The 16068-nt window shown below is 38.8% G+C and overlaps 1 protein-coding gene across 22 annotated transcripts in view; it reads right to left on the bottom strand.

The window, feature by feature from the left end:
* Nucleotides 1–16068, bottom strand: part of CHL1 (cell adhesion molecule L1 like) — a 229883-nt gene that overhangs the window by 172275 nt on the left and 41540 nt on the right. For 14 of the 22 annotated variants that reach the window (XM_021069261.1, XM_021069255.1, XM_021069244.1 and 11 more), the window contains exon 2: nt 4722–4801. The exons of 6 other annotated variants lie outside the window; for them this stretch is intronic. The gene's annotated coding sequence lies outside the window, so the exon portion shown is untranslated. Of the gene's footprint in view, nt 1–4721; nt 4802–4874; nt 5097–16068 lie in introns of those variants that run through there. 2 more of the 22 variants (XM_013981901.2, XM_021069263.1) reach the window with 2 other exon arrangements.

The raw sequence follows: 16068 nt of genomic DNA, 5'->3' as shown, positions 1-16068 counted from the left end.
GATTAATTCTGGGACAAGAGCATAGAGTTAGTTCTGGTGTACTTACATCACAGGAAAGAAAAAAGAAAGAGGAAAAGGATATTGTTTAATATCATTTTGAAATATGCAACATTAATTACTTAGGTGAATTATTTTAACATCCATTGGAATTTTATCGCCTCTGAATGCCCCATTAGCAAGAGATGCTGAAAAATGAATGCTTAATAATTCAAAACAGGGGAAGTTCTTTCAAGGAGATCTATTTTACTTGACTTCCACTTAGGATTTCTTGAGGAGAGATTTTCATTTTGTGTTAAGATTCATTCGACAGTATTTCACTTTTACTTCAGGAATGAACCAGAAGTGAATTAGCCATAGGCAACACCAACAAGATTTGGAGCCTTTAGCCAGGTGGGTCCATATTAAAGACAGGACAGGTAAGGGAACATCAGAATTCATCAGAATCAAGTTTAAGTGGGACTAGAAACGCCCAGCAAGATTGACTAGACTGTAGGACCCCGGGGAGCAATCCCAAAATTTAACCCAGAAGAGATCCAAGGAGCGACTGATCAGGTGAATCCTTCTCTCTCTCAGCTCTTCCCTTTCTTTTTCCTCACCTTCCGATGTTTATAAAGTAGCTAGTATGTGCTAGGTTCTACACTCAGTGGAAACAAAGCAAATATATATTTGAACAGGACCCTGCCCTCAAAGACATATTAATGAGACAAATGTGTAAGCAATAAATTGAATCTGAATGTAGGGCATGTAAACATAAGTAAAACAAGATAGAGGCAGGGTCAGCAAAGCAAGTTGCATTTGTGCAGTGATTTAGTCAGGGTTCTCCAGAGAAAAAGAACCAAGAGGAAATAGATAGGAATAGAAAGAGATGTATTAGAGAACTGTCTCACTTTAAGAAGGATGAGAAATCCCATGATCTGCTGGCTGCAAGCTGCAGAACCAGCAGAGCCAGTGGCAAAATTCACTATGATCTCAAAGGCTCAGGAAGCAAGAATGCTAGGAGTTCCTGTTGTGGCTCAGTGGGTTAAGGACTCTGCATTATATCTGTGAGGATGTGGATTCAATCTCTGGCATTGTTCAGTGAGTTAAGAGTCTGGCATTGACATGAACTGAGGTGTAGGTCACAGAGGTGGCTCATATCTGGTGTTGCTGAGCCTGTGGCATAGGCCTGCGGCTGCAGCTCAAATTCAGTCCCTAGCCTGGGAACTTCCAAATGCCACTAGTTCGGCATAAAAGAAAAAAAAACAAAAATACCCAAGAATGCTAATGACAGAGGGCTGAAGATGGGTGTCCCATCTCAAACAGAGAACAAATTCACCCTTCCTCTGCCTTTTCCTTTTGTTCAAGCCCACATGAATTGGATAATACCCACTGAAACTGGTGACAGCTATCTTCATTCAGCCTACTGATACAAATGCTAGTCTCCTCTGGAAACAACCTCAGAGACTCATCCAGAAATACTGTCTCACCAGCTATCTGGGCATCCAATAGACCAGTCAAGTTGATATTTAAAATTAACCATCATATGTGGCACTTTGCACTGAGAACATTTCATAAAGGACAGGTTTTTATATCTTGTCCTGCAAGAGTATGGGAGCCAAGCACTGATGGAACTGAGCACGTGGAGTGGTCCCTGAGAGTAGATGTGGATGTCACTGGAAAATAACCAATACATTTATGACAGCTTTACCGAGTAGCAAGGGAAGGCACTTTACTAAGACTTAAATGAAAATACTGCTCTCTCTTACCTCCTCTCAGGACGTTCAGCCTAGTCTTTGATATATGTAAGAAAAATGCACCCAAATCCATAAATCAGTAGGAGGAGCTGTGTGCAGAGATAAGCACCATCAACCAATCTCAGCACATGACCCAAGGTCACTTACTATATTTAACAGAGCGTGTATTTTATTGTGATCTTCTGCTACAAAGATCCAGTCTCTATCATTCAGCTACTGAAGCCTTCTGTTAAGATGTATGGAAAGCATCATCTTTGGATAAATTATACATTGGTATGGCAATGACGGAAATATATAGATAAACCTATGTTAATGTGCCGGTGTACCAACTCAGGCTGGTACAATTTCTAACAAAGTGTAGACTGTGCTGTGAGCAAGTTCAGATAAATCTAAGTGTTGACATATATAACGGCAAAATTAGTATTCATATAGTACAGTCTAATCAGAGTCCTTGGGATGATTTCACTCCATTCTTTTAATTCTTGAGAGGCCATGTAGGCAAAGGAGACTTTCTAAATCAAAGATTCTCAAAAGAAAATTAATGTTAATTGTGCTTGTGTGGTGTGTGTATCTCCTAAGACTATGATTCCACAAACGCTTCTTGGAAGGTGCTGAGCTGAATTTCTCAAGCACTACAATGAAAACGGATGGCAAGGGAACTTATTTTGCAGAATTAAACAATGATTTGATAGATCATCAAGAGGAACACAGGAAAATAAACATAATTCAATAAAATAAAGAATGCACTGTTACGAGTGAGTGATTTGTTTTGCAGGTTGCCATCCATTTTCATGATGTCAAAAGGCACATTCATCAATACCTCATCATGGCACAACCACAATTAAAGTTATTCATGGTAGCTTGCTAATACCTTTTTTTTTTTAATTTAATATCTCAGACATTTATTTCATCCTTTAATTTCTGAAAGATTTACCTAGGTTTCTCAGGATCTAGAAACTTACTTAGGATGAAACCATAGAAGAGTTTTTATATAATAAAAGTACTCCTCATAACCAATCATCATAAAAGGATTTGATTAACAGATTTCAAGAAGAGTTTTCTCTAAGAATATGAGTGTATATTTCAAAAGCTTTTTAATCTTCTAAAGGACCAGCAGATTAACTGGAGCTAGAAAGCCTCCAGATACAGATACTAATATTTTCTTTTCCATTCTTAGAGAAAAGTTGTTTGGTCATTGTTCAAAGTCCCCAAGTTTTCTACTGAAGAGATCTGAATAGTAGCCTTCTTGCAACAAGCTCCAAAGGAAGGGAGTATCTAAATAGGGTACAGGTGGAGTTTCTGTCATGGCTCAGCAGTAACAAACCTGAACAGTATCCATAAGGACACGGGTTCAATCCCTGACCTTGCTTAGTGGGTTAAGAATCTGGCATTGCCCGTGAGCTGTGTCTTAGGTCACAGACATGGTTCAGATCTAGTATTGCTGTGGCTGTGGTGTAGGCCAGCAGCTGCAGCTCCGATTAGACCCCTAGCCTGGGAACTTTCATATGCTGTGAGTGCAGCCCTAAAAATACAAAATAAATAAATAAACAAACAAATAAATAAATAGAGTAGAGGCAAAGTCACCCCAGGGAATGAGACAAAGGTGGCACATGTTTTGCAGAACAGTTTCCTCATAGGGCTGTTCTTGGAAAAGTCCCTCATTTGCTTAGGAGGCCCCTCCTTGTTTCTAGGCAGTAGATAAGCCAGCAGTGACTAAAAAGTTAAGGTGTTCTATCTCTTTCCACACTGTTTTCTTTAGAGTTACTAAGGTCCCAGTATACAAACTGCATATATAAAGATTTTGCATGCACCCCAAAATATCTTAATTCTACAGCAGTGCATATTCTCTTGATAACAAAATGTGCTTCTGAGAAAGTAAAATGAATATTGAAAAAAAATACCTTTTTTTCTCAAGCAACAAACTAGAGAATATAACATAAAGAAGCAAACTCACAGATACAGAGAACAAACTAGTGGTTACCAATGAGGGAGGGGGAAGGGGGGAGGGAAAATAAAGGGATAGGATATTAAGAGGTACAAACTATCATGTATAAAATAAGCTGCAAGGACATATTGTAAAACAGGGGGAATAACTACTTTGTAACAACTATAAATGTAGTATAACCTTTAAAATTTGTGAATCACTATAGGGCATACCTATAATTTGTGTAACATTATGTATCAACTATACTTCTACAAAAAATACCACTTTTTTTCTCAAATTGCTTTACCTTTAAAAACTAGTAATGCTAGGAAGTATCAACATTTATAAAACAATCATATAGACTCAACACAGTGCTAATAAGCATTATCAAAATAATCTGATTTAACCTGAACCTCCAGGAAATTACAACTATTAGTCTAATTTTACGATTTAGGAAATGGAGTTTTGAGAGGACTAAAAAGCTACCCCACAACCAGATCCTTGTGTGTCTGGCCCTTGAAAGCAGACTTTTTCTCTTTCTTCCAAACTCTTTGAAATTTGTTACAGTTCAGCCTGGTACTGCACAAAGAATTTGAAAACGCTCCAAAGGAGGATTGAGGTCAGATTTCACATTGATCCAAATCCAAGGGACAGTTACTGAAGCTGAAAGCCCTTCAGACCATAAAGAGGTGAGCTCTGACTGACCAATGAAAATATAGGGGTTTTTTTTACTAAAGCATCAAGCCTCCTAAGAAATTGAGCTGCTCAGATCCCAATGGTGAAACTCATTTTTCTATTAAAAATGACATTTAGATAAACATCAAGATGCAACTTTCAAATACGCCAAGAGGTCAGCTAATAAGAAAAATAACTTAGTTAGTTTGCTATTTGAAAAATAAGCCAGCATGTTAATGAAACCCTAAAAAAATACCCCAAGAACTCACTATATTGCATACCTGGTCCATATCCTGGCACTCCCTGCGGCTATATTCTTCTACCAGTCATTGCAATAATTAAATGCATTTAAAATTCATAAAGCCACTGATTAAGGAAAATATTCTTACCAGTAACTTAAGTTCCCTTTGGTTCCACTATGATATGTCTGCAGTATTAACACAGGGTCATTGTTTGCAGTTTATAGCACCTAGAGATAGATTAGAAAGTAGCAATTTTAGAGATAATTTCACCTAAAGAACAACTTTTAAATTAATGTTTACCTTTTCCCTGTTTTAAAAGCAAATCTAGTTTTTCTTTCTTCCCACTCCTCCAAAAAATTCCCAAATACCTAAACAATAGCATTGCTCTGTTGCTGAGGATAAAATGAATCCTCTAGATTTCTGAGATTAAATGAAGCAGAGATGCAGAAAACAACCACATAATTCCTCTTCTTATTGAAAGAATTATTGATGTGTCTTCTCTCAAGAATTCAAGTATTTTGCAACAGACCACAATTTGTGCGAATTTCTACTTGGCAGTCCTCCATGAACTGTTTTTCGCAACAGCCACTTGCCTTTGTCTGAGGCTGTGACCAATTTATCAAAATAAAACAGTATAAGCTAAAATGATGAGAGCTCTATCAGGAAGCACACTCCAAAATCAGAACTCTATGAATTAGAGTTAACATAAACCTTCAAGAGGCCATCTCTCACCCAGGTGTTATCATCAACCCCCCCATTTTTAAAAAATCAATATATGAAATGAATGAAGTATTTCAACCAGTATACACAATCCTTTTATTGTTAATTTCCAAATGATTTCAGGATTGGCTCCCAATCTCTAAAAATTTGTTTATAAGATTTTTTTTCCCAATGCTTACCCAAGAGTACATCTTTGAAAAGCTAAGATTTTCTGTTGAACATAAGAAAATAAGTCAAAGTTGTTTTTTGGTTTGTTTGTTTTGTTTTTTCCCCATACCAGGTGTCTTAACTTAATGAGCATCATTCAGAAGAGCTAAATTCCCCCTAGTAATTCTAACTCATTCCAGTAAAAATTACTAATTAGGAGTTCTCACTGTGGCTCAGCAGGTTAAGAACCCAACATAGTGTCCACAAGGATACAGGTTCCATTCCTAGCCTTGCTCAGTGGGTTAAGGATCTCGCATTGCCACAAGCTGCAGTGTAGGTCACAGATGTAGCTTGGATCTGGTGTTGCTGTGGCTGTGGCATAGGCTCCAACTGCAGCTTGGATTAGACCTCTAGCCCAGGAACCTCCATATGACACAGGTTTGGCCATAAAAAGAAAAAAAATATATTAATAAAAGAGATTAATAAAACCACAATATTTCTCACTGTCACCCTAAGAAAAAGGATGGCTAAAATATCCAAGTAACTCGCTTCCTTTCTGTGCATTATTTGACAGTCTCTTTGGCCTTATTCCAAAAAACTGTTGCCAAAAAGCTATAAGCAAATGGCAATGCTTCTGGAGAGAATCTCACACCAATACACGGAAAAGAAAAATTCCACCTTAGCAAGTAGGAGAATAGCCCCACTGCTTTCCAATTGACCAAGTGACACACTGCACAGACTGTACCCTGTATACTTTTGTTTAGTGACCTCATTTCAATCCCTTTAGTTCAACTTCTGACACTGTTATAATTTGTATTATTATAAAAAAAACTTTACCAATGACCCACAATGTCCAAAACATTTAATATGGCTCCTAACACATAGCTTGAGTATAATTGTATTTTTTATTGAATTCCACAGGCTATAGAAGCCTTTCCTCTCAACAGAGGAATATAAAAACTGGCCATCATTTGTTGTGTCCAGATTCCTCTGTGTTTCAATAGTCACTCCATGGGGAAAAGAAAAAATGAAATGTTTCCATGTGTTGATTCCAAATTAGATTTGCTGATTGGCCCACTCCATGTACTGAGGCTAAAGTTAAGTGATGTAAAACAGGATGTCCTTTATTTATCCCAGTGATAAAGAACATCATAAGTCAGGTATATTCAGCAGCCAGGGAGCCACTGTTATGGTTCCATTATTAAATCTCTCTAAGATATCTCTTTAAAACCTACCTGTGTCACACAGCTACTGCAGGTGCCTTTTCCCAGTGGTCTCCCCTTTCTACCTCTGTCAATAACACCCATGCCAATGGGGATCAGTGCCCGTGCTGAATCAGACACTCTCTTGCTTAGCATTTTCAAGACAGTCATTTGGCATTAGGAATGGAGACTATAGCTACTGATCAAACTTATTTGCAAGCTCAGGGCAGCGGTCTAGGCCTGCTGAGCTCTCATCTGCTTCATTCAACTTTGGTTGAGAAGGAACTCACATTAATCACGGATATAAGCTTTCTACTGCTAATTCAAACCCTGTGTATGTGTGTGTGTGTATGTGTGTGTGTGTGTGTGTGTGTGTGTGTGTGCGCGCGCGCTTGGTGTTGGTGTATATAAAGGATTATTTCTGTGCTATCAGGTCTCCTTTTATTCCTTCATGTTGTGTTTGCATAATCTCCACAAAGGGGTATGCAGACAGCCCTTTTGACTGCAGCAAGTGATACTAGGACAAACACATGTATAATTGATATTAAACATATCTATGAAGACACATATGTTGGTATTAAAATAGCATAGATGTATATGTGAGTATATATGTCATTTTTAGCTCATTGTATCTCATTTTAAATTTCAGTTTGCTTTTGTGTTTTCTTATGGTAATTAAGAGTGCACTATGAATCTGTACAATTTGGGATATATGTATATTGGAGGTATAGGATCAAATATTATTATGAGAAGGGCACACTCACATACTACTGCAATTTAAGAAAATATCTTTCTCATTCTACTTTTATTGTATGTAGCAGGATATATAATCTTTTGGATTTGTTTTAAGCCTTTACCTTCTCTCCTATCACCACTAATACAAATAACTTCTTTTCCATTCTTAGAGAAAAGTTGCATATTCATTTTTCAAAGTCCCTAAGTTTTTCTACTTCAGAGATATGAATAAGCATACCTGCCAAATGTCAAAGGAGGAATGAGGAATACTGAAACGAAATCTGACTTAGAATCATACTAAAGTAAAATGGCCATTTGGACCTTTGTTGGTGGTTTGCTTTAAAAAAAAAAAAAAAAAAAACAAGGATGACTGAAAGAAACTGTAGCTTAGGCACAATCAAAATAATTACGCTCTACTCACTCGAGGTAAAAGTAATAGAAAGATGGAGAAAGCACAATGGAGAGAGAAACAGAACTTTCTCAAAGTAAAAGGCAGTAAAGAATGGATTGTGATCCACTTAGGTGAACCCATGGCAGATGTAAAACAGGAGCTCGGAATCAGGTGAACTCAGGTCCATCTGCTTTCCTAATATGAACACCTTGCTGCTCTGAGGTTATTTAGAAATTGAAAATAGTATTTTTCACACAATATGGCCCCTATAAGCAGATCTATAGTTTCATACGTGCTCAGCAAAACAGATGGTAATGTCTTCCAGTACTGGATGAAAAGCTGTCTGTATAAGAATTATTTACAGGAGTTGCCTGGTAAGGATCCAGATTTGTCACTTCTGAGGCTCTGGTTACTGCTATGGCACGGTTCAATCCCTGGCCGAGGAACTTCTGAATGCCAGTGATGTGGCCAGAAAATAAGAATTATTTAGTGATAATAAGTAATTCTTCTACATGGCACCATCCTAGGAATTTTTTTTTTTTTTTTTTTTTTTTTAGGGCCGAACCCACAGCATATGGAGTTTCCCAGGCTAGGGGTCAAAACCACCAGCCTCCAAACAGCTAAAGCAACTCAGGATCCAAAACTCATCTGCAATCTACGTCACAGCTCATGGCAATGCCTGATCCTTAACCCACTGAGCAAGGCCAGGGATAGAACCTGCAACCTCATGGTCACTAGTTGGATTTGCTTACACTGCACCATGATGGGAACTCCATCCAAGGATATTTTTAATGTGAATTCTCTGTATCCACTGAATTTACAACAGATTGTATATAAATCGCAACTGCATTCTAGACAAAATTAACTAGAGACCAAATGGCATCATAAATATTACTGCTAGGTTTTATCTGCATTTAATTTAGGAATATTGAGTTCCATTAGGGTATATCCTTATTATTTTTTATTTTATTTATTCTTTTAAAATTTTGTATCAAAGAATACTTGATTTACAATGTTATTCCAATTTTTGCTGTACAGCAAAGTGATCCAGTCATAAATATATGTACATTCCTTTTCTTACATTATCTTCCATCATGGTCTATCTGAAGAGATTGGATATATAGTTCTTTGTACTATACAGTAGGACGTTACTGTTTATCCATTCTTTTTTTTTTTTTTTTGTCTTTTGTCTTTTTGTTGTTGTTGCTGCTATTTCTTGGGCCGCTCCCACGGCATATGGAGGTTCCCAGGCTAGGGGTTGAATCGGAGCTGGAGCCACCAGCCTACACCAGAGCCACAGCAACGCGGGATCCAAGCCGCGTCTGCAGCTTACACCACAGCTCGCGGCAACGCCAGATCCTTCACCCACTGAGCAAAGCCAGGGATCGAACCCGCAACCTCATGGTTCCTAGTCGGATTCGTTAACCACTGCGCCACGACGGGAACTCCCACTGTTTATCCATTCTAAATGTTATAGTTTGCATCTACCAACCCTGAACTTTCAGCCCATCATACTCCCTCTCCCTCCCCTTTGGCAACAAATCTGTTCTCTATATCTGTGAGCCTGTTTCTATTTTGTAGATAGGTTTATTTGTGCCATAGTTTAGATTCCACATATAAGTCACATCAAATGATATTTATCTCTCTTTATGACTTCACTTATTATGAGAAGCTCTAGTTGCATCCATGTTGCTGCAAATGGCATTACTTCAGTCTTTCTCATGGCTGAGTAGTAATCCATTCTACATATGTACCATGTCTTCTTTAATCCATTCATCTGGCAATGGACATTTAGGTTGTTTTCACGCCTTGGCTATTGTAAATAGTGCTGCAATGAATATAAGGGTGCATGTATCTTTTTAATTATAGTTTTTTCTGAATATATGCCCAGGAGTGGGATTGTTGGATCATATGGTGGTTCTGTATAAGTTTTCTAAGGTACCTCCATGCTGTTTCCATAGTGGTTGTACATTCCCACCAACAGGGTAGGAGGGTTCCCATTAGGGCATATCTTGATTGTCACTGTAATCCCAGGGCCACCACTTGGCAACATAGTGAAGCTTAATAAATACATTTTGGATGGATCAGTGATTGAACATACAAAAGCTACACATATCAAAAAATAGTGGTACTGCACAGTTCCACAGCCTGACAGTAAACGTCACTCTGTTAAAGAAGGAAGGTGCATGTTAATTGAGGACACTGCAGACTAAGGAAAAAGAGCCAGAGGAGCTGAAAATAGAGTAAATGTGCTCCCTGTGTGCTCTTAGGCTAATCACATAACCTTTCAGAATCCCAGTTGTCTCATTGGTTAATAAGGGATAACAGTACCTACCTTGCAGAACAGGGTTGGTGGATAGGACTAACATCAAAGAAAAGCTTAGCTCAGGCCTGGGACCAAGGAGGTGGCAGCACAGATCTCCAACATCATCCAGAGGCAGGTAATGAGGCTGGGAGGGGAACCTGATCAGTCCTCACCCCCTAAACTCAGCCAACTGGAGAAAATATATGCTATCACAATTAAGAGCCTAAGAACCTTAACGGCTGTAAGCTACCTGTGTGGCCATTATCTGCCTTATTCTCATGAGGAGGAAAGGATTTATTTACAATGTATTTTGGGAAAGTTTGTGATCTCCTCAAGGCCAGGAAAAACAATCGTTTTATTAATTTTTAACTCCCCAGGGCTATGTGACTGGTAAGAGGTAAAATTACTATTCAAACTCAGACAGTATGGCCACAGAACCAGAACTCTTAACCACTTCACTATACTTCCTCTGGGAACCAGCCCTGAATTACTTGTAAAGGCTGCAAAATGACAATATGGTATTAATGGCATTAATAAGTCTAAAACAGCCAAACTCAGATTTTGATTTGGTTGTTGGAACCAAATTCAGCTAGATCGCTGAGCTCTCTAATTAACTCCAAACTCATCAAGCAGTGGCTGAGAAGAGTCCTCAGCCACTTTAAGTGGGTGTACTTCAAAAGCCATGGCTGAGGGAACCGAAGATGGCGGAATAGAAGGACTGGAGCTCAACTTCTCTCCTAAAAACAAAAAAATTCACAACTAAAGACTGAGCACACTTCACCAAAATGGACCGGAAACCTTAAAAAAGATACCCTACTCCAGAAGAAAAAGAGGACACATCAAGAGGTAGGAGGGGTGATTTCACGATATAAACAACCCCATACCTCCTGGGTGGGAAGCTCCATAGACTGGAAAATAACTGGTTCACAGAGACTCATCTACAGGAGTGAGAGTTCTGAGCCACACATCAAACTCTCATGTGTGGGGATCTGGCACAGGGAGAAAGAGCCCCGGAGTATCTGGCATTGAAGGCCAGTGGGGCTTGTGTGCAAGAGCTCCACGGGACTGGGGGAAACAGAGACCCCATTCTTAAAAGGCACACACAGACTTTCACGTGCACTGAGTCCCAGGGCAAAGCAAAGTCTCCAAGGGAATCTGGGTCAAACCTGACCACAGTTCTTGGAGGACATCCTGGGAAAACAGGGGTGAATGTGGCTTGTTGTGAGGGAAGGACACTGAAGGCAAAGCTCTCGGGAATATTCAGCATTAGTGACTTTCTCTGGAGGTGGCTATTTTGGGAAAATCTGGCCCCACCCATCAGCCAGCCACTGAGAAGCCCCAGGGCAAACAACCCAGGTGGGATCACAGCCCCACCATCAATAAACAGGCTGCCTAAAGACCCCTCAGGCACACAGCTGCCACTAATCCCATCCAGAGACTAAGCCCCACCCACCAGAGGGATTAGAATCGGCTCCTCCTACCAGGGGGCAGGCATCAGCCCCTCCCATCAGGAAACCTACACCAAGCCCCCATACTGACTTCAGCCACAGGGGGGCAGACATCAGAAGTAAGAGAGGCTACAACTCTTGTATCTGTAAGAAGATCACCACACCAAAAGCCGATAAAAATGAAAAGACGGAGAACTATAACTCAGATGAAGGAGAAGGAAAAAACCCCAGAAAAACAGCTAAGCCATGAGGAGATCCTCAGCCTCCAGGAAAAAGACTTTAGACTGTTGATGCTGAAGATGATGCAAGACATTGGAAATAAACTGGAGGCAAAGATGGATAACTTACAGGAAACACTGACCAAAGAGATACAAGATATAAAACTTAAACAAGAAGAGATGCAAAATACAATAACTGAAAGAAAAAATTCACTAGAAGCAGCTAACAGCAGAATACAGGAGGCAGAAGAACAAATAAGCAAGGTGAAGGAAAGATTAGTGCAAATTACGGATGCAGAACAGAAAAGAGAAAAAAGACTGAAAACAAATGAAGAGAGTCTCAGAGAACTCTGGGACAACATGAAACGCACCAACATCCGTATTATAGGGGTGCCAGAAGGAGAAGAAAGATAGAAGGAGACAGAAAAAATATTCCAAGAGATAATAGCCGAAAACTTCCCTAACATGGGGAAGGAATCACTCACTCAAATCCAGGAAGCCCAACGAGTACCATACAAAATAAACCCAAGGAGGAACACCCCGAGACACATACTAATCAAACTGACCAAAATTAAAGACAAAGAGAAAATCTTGAAAGCAGCTAGGGAAAAGAAACAAATAACATAAGGCTATCGGCAGATTTTTCAACAGAAACTCTGCAGGCCAGAAGGGAGTGGCATGATATACTCAACATGATGAAAGGAAAAAATCTCCAACCAAGATAACTCTACCCAGCAAGGCTCTCATTCAGATTTGAAGGAGAAATCAAAACGTTCACAGATAAGCAAAAGCTGAGAGAATTCAGCAACACTAAACCAGCCTTACAACAAATACTAAAGGAACTTCAATAGGCAGAAAAGAACAAGAGAAGAAGGAAAGGAAAAAGAGCAGCAAAAACAAATCCAAAGTAATTAATAAAATGGCAATAAGAACATACATATCAATAATTACCTTAAATGTGAATGGACTAAACGCCCCAACCAAAAGACATAGACTGGCTGAATGGATACAAAAACAAGACCCATACATATGCTGTCTTCAAGAGACCCACTTCACTTCTAGGGACACATACAAATTGAAAGTGAGAGGATGGAAGAAAATATTTCATGCAAACAGGGATCAAAAGAAAGCTGGAGTAGCAATACTCATATCAGACAAAATAGACTTTAAAATGAAGAATTTTTTCAGGGACAAAGAAGGACATCACATAACGATCAAAGGATCAATCCAAGAAGATGTTATAACAATTTTAAATATCTACGCACCCAACACAGGTTCACAACAATATATAAGGCAACTGATAACAACCTTAAAAGGAGAAATTGACAATCATAGTGGGGGACTTTAACACCCCACTTACAGCAATGGACAGATCAACCAGACAGAAAATCAATAAGGAAACACAGGCCCTAAATGAAGCATTAAACCAGATGGACTTAATAGATATTTATAGGACATTTCATCCAAAACCAACAGAATACACATTCTTCTCAAGTGCACATGGAACATTCTCTAAGATTGACCATATCCTGGGCTACAAATCCAACCTCAGTAACTTTAAGAAAATTGAAATCATATCAAGCATCTTTTCCGACCACAATGCTATACAACTGGAAATCAACAACAAGGAAAAAACTGCAAAAAAACACAGACACGTGGAGACTCAACAACATGCTACTAAACAACCAATGGATCACTGAAGAAATCAAAGAGGAAATTAAAAAATACCTAGCAGCAAATGACAATGAAGATTCAACACTCCAAAACCTATGGGATGCAGCAAAAGCCATTCTAAGAGGAAAGGTTATAGCAATACAAGCCCACCTCAGGAAACAAGAAAAAGCCCAAATAAACAAGCTAATTTTACATCTAAAGCAGCTCGAAAGAGAAGAACAGACATGACCTAAAGTTAGTAGAAGGAAAGAAATCATAAAGATCAGAGCAGAAATCAATGAAATGGAAGCAAAGAAAACCATAGAAAAGATCAATGAAACGAAAAGCTGGTTCTTTGAAAAGATCAACAAAATTGATAAACCCCTAGCCAGACTTATCAAGCAAAAAGGAGATAGGACTCAAATCAGTAAAATTAGAAATGAAAAAGGAGAAGGAACAACAGACATCACAGAAATACAAAGGCTCATAAGAGACTACTACATGCAACTATATGCCAATAAAATGGAAAACCTAGAAGAAATGGACAAATTCTTAGAAAAGTACAATCTTCCAAGACTAAACCAAGATGAAATAGAAAAGATGAATGCACAAATGAACATCTCCTCAGAAAAGAAAATCATGGACTTGGAGAAGAGACTTGTGGTTGCCTGATGGGAGGGGGAGGGAGTGGGAGGGATCGGGAGCTTGGGCTTATCAGACACAACCTAGAATAGATTTATAAGGAGATCCTGCTGAATAGCATTGAGAACTATGTCTAGATACTCATGTCGCAACAGAAGAAAGGGTGGGGGAAAAAACTGTAACTGCAATGTATACATCTAAGGATGACCTGACCCCCTTGCTGTACAGTGGGAAAATAATAAAAAAAAAAAAAAAGAAAAGATGAATGGACCCATCACAAGAACTGAAATTGAAACTGTGGTTAAAAATCTTCCAACAAACAAAAGTCCAGGACCAGATGGCTTCACAAGCGATTTCTATCAAACATTTGGAGAAGAGCTAACACCTCTCCTTCTGAAACTATTCCCAAAAATTGCAGAGGAAGGGATCCTCCCAAACTCATTCTATGAGGCCACTGTCACCCTGGTACCAAAACCAGACAAAGACTCCACAAAAAAAGAAAACTACAGGCCAATATCACTGATGAACATCGAAGCAAAAATCCTCAACAAAATACTAGCAAACCACATCCAACAATACATTAAAAGGATTGTACATCATGATCAAGTGGGATTTATCCCAGGGATGCAAGGGTTTTTCAATATCCACAAATCCATCAGTGTGATACACCACATTAACAAACTGAAGAATAAAAACCATATGATCCTCTCAACAGACACGGAAAAAGCCTTTGACAAAATCCAACATCCATTTCTGTTAAAAACCCTTCAGAAAGTGGGTATAACGAGAACCTACCTCAACATGATAAAGGCCACATAGGACAAACCCACAGAGAACATCATTCTCAATGGTGAAAAGCTGAAAGAATTCCCGCTGAGATCAGGAACGAGACAAGGAAGGATGTCCGCTCTTGCCACTACTCTTCAACATAGTTCTCGAAGTCCTAGCCACAGCAATCAGAGAAGTAAAAGAAATAAAAGGAATCCAAATTCGAAAGGAAGAAGTAAAACTGTCACTATTTGCAGATGACATGATACTACACCTAGAGAATCCTAAAGACTCTACCAGAAAACTGTTAGAGCTTATCCACGAATTTGGCAAAGTTGCAGGATACAAAATCAATACACAGAAATCGATAGTGTTTCTATATACTAACAATGAAAAAGCAGAAAAGGAAATTAGGGAAGCAATCCCATTTACCATCGCATCCAAGAGAATAAAATACCTAGGAGTAAACCTACCTAAAGAAACAAAAGACCTGTATTCTGAAAACTACAAGCCACTGATGAAAGAAATCAAAGATGACACAAATAAATGGAAAGATATACCATGGTCGTGGATTGGAAGAGTTAATATTATCAAAATGACTATACTACCCAAGGCAATCTACAGATTCAATACAATCCCTATCAAATTACCAAGGACATTTTTCACGAACTCTAACAAAATATTTTAAAGTTTGTTTGGAAGTACAAAAGACCCAGAATAGCCAAAGACATCCTGAAAAAGAAAAGTGGAGCTGGAGGAATCAGGCTCCAGGACTTCATACTATACTACAAAGCAAAAGTCATCAAAACTGCATGGTACTGGCACAAAGACAGACTTATAGATCAGTGGAACAGGATAGAAAGCCCAGAATTAAACCCATGCACTTACAACCAACTAATCTATGATAAAGGAAGCAAGACTATACAATGGAGAAAGGACAGCTTGTTCAATAAGTGGTGCTGGGAAAACTGGACAGCCACATGGAAAAGAATGAAATGAGAACACTCCCTAACACCATACACAAAAAGAAACTCCAAATGGATTAAAGACCTAGCTATAAGACCAGACACTATCAAATTCTTAGAGGAAAACATAGGCCAAAAACTCTCTGACATAAACCACAGCAACATCTTCTCAGATCCACTTATCATAGTATTGACAATAAAAAAGAAAAATAAACAAATGGGACCTACTCAAACTTCAAAGTTTCTGCACAGCAAAGGAAACCCTAAATAACACAAAAAGACAACCCACAGAATGGGAGA

The sequence above is a fragment of the Sus scrofa genome, chromosome 13 (genome assembly GCF_000003025.6).
Source record: "Sus scrofa isolate TJ Tabasco breed Duroc chromosome 13, Sscrofa11.1, whole genome shotgun sequence".
NCBI lineage: Eukaryota > Metazoa > Chordata > Mammalia > Artiodactyla > Suidae > Sus > Sus scrofa.
This window is presented reverse-complemented; position numbering and strand designations above follow the sequence as displayed.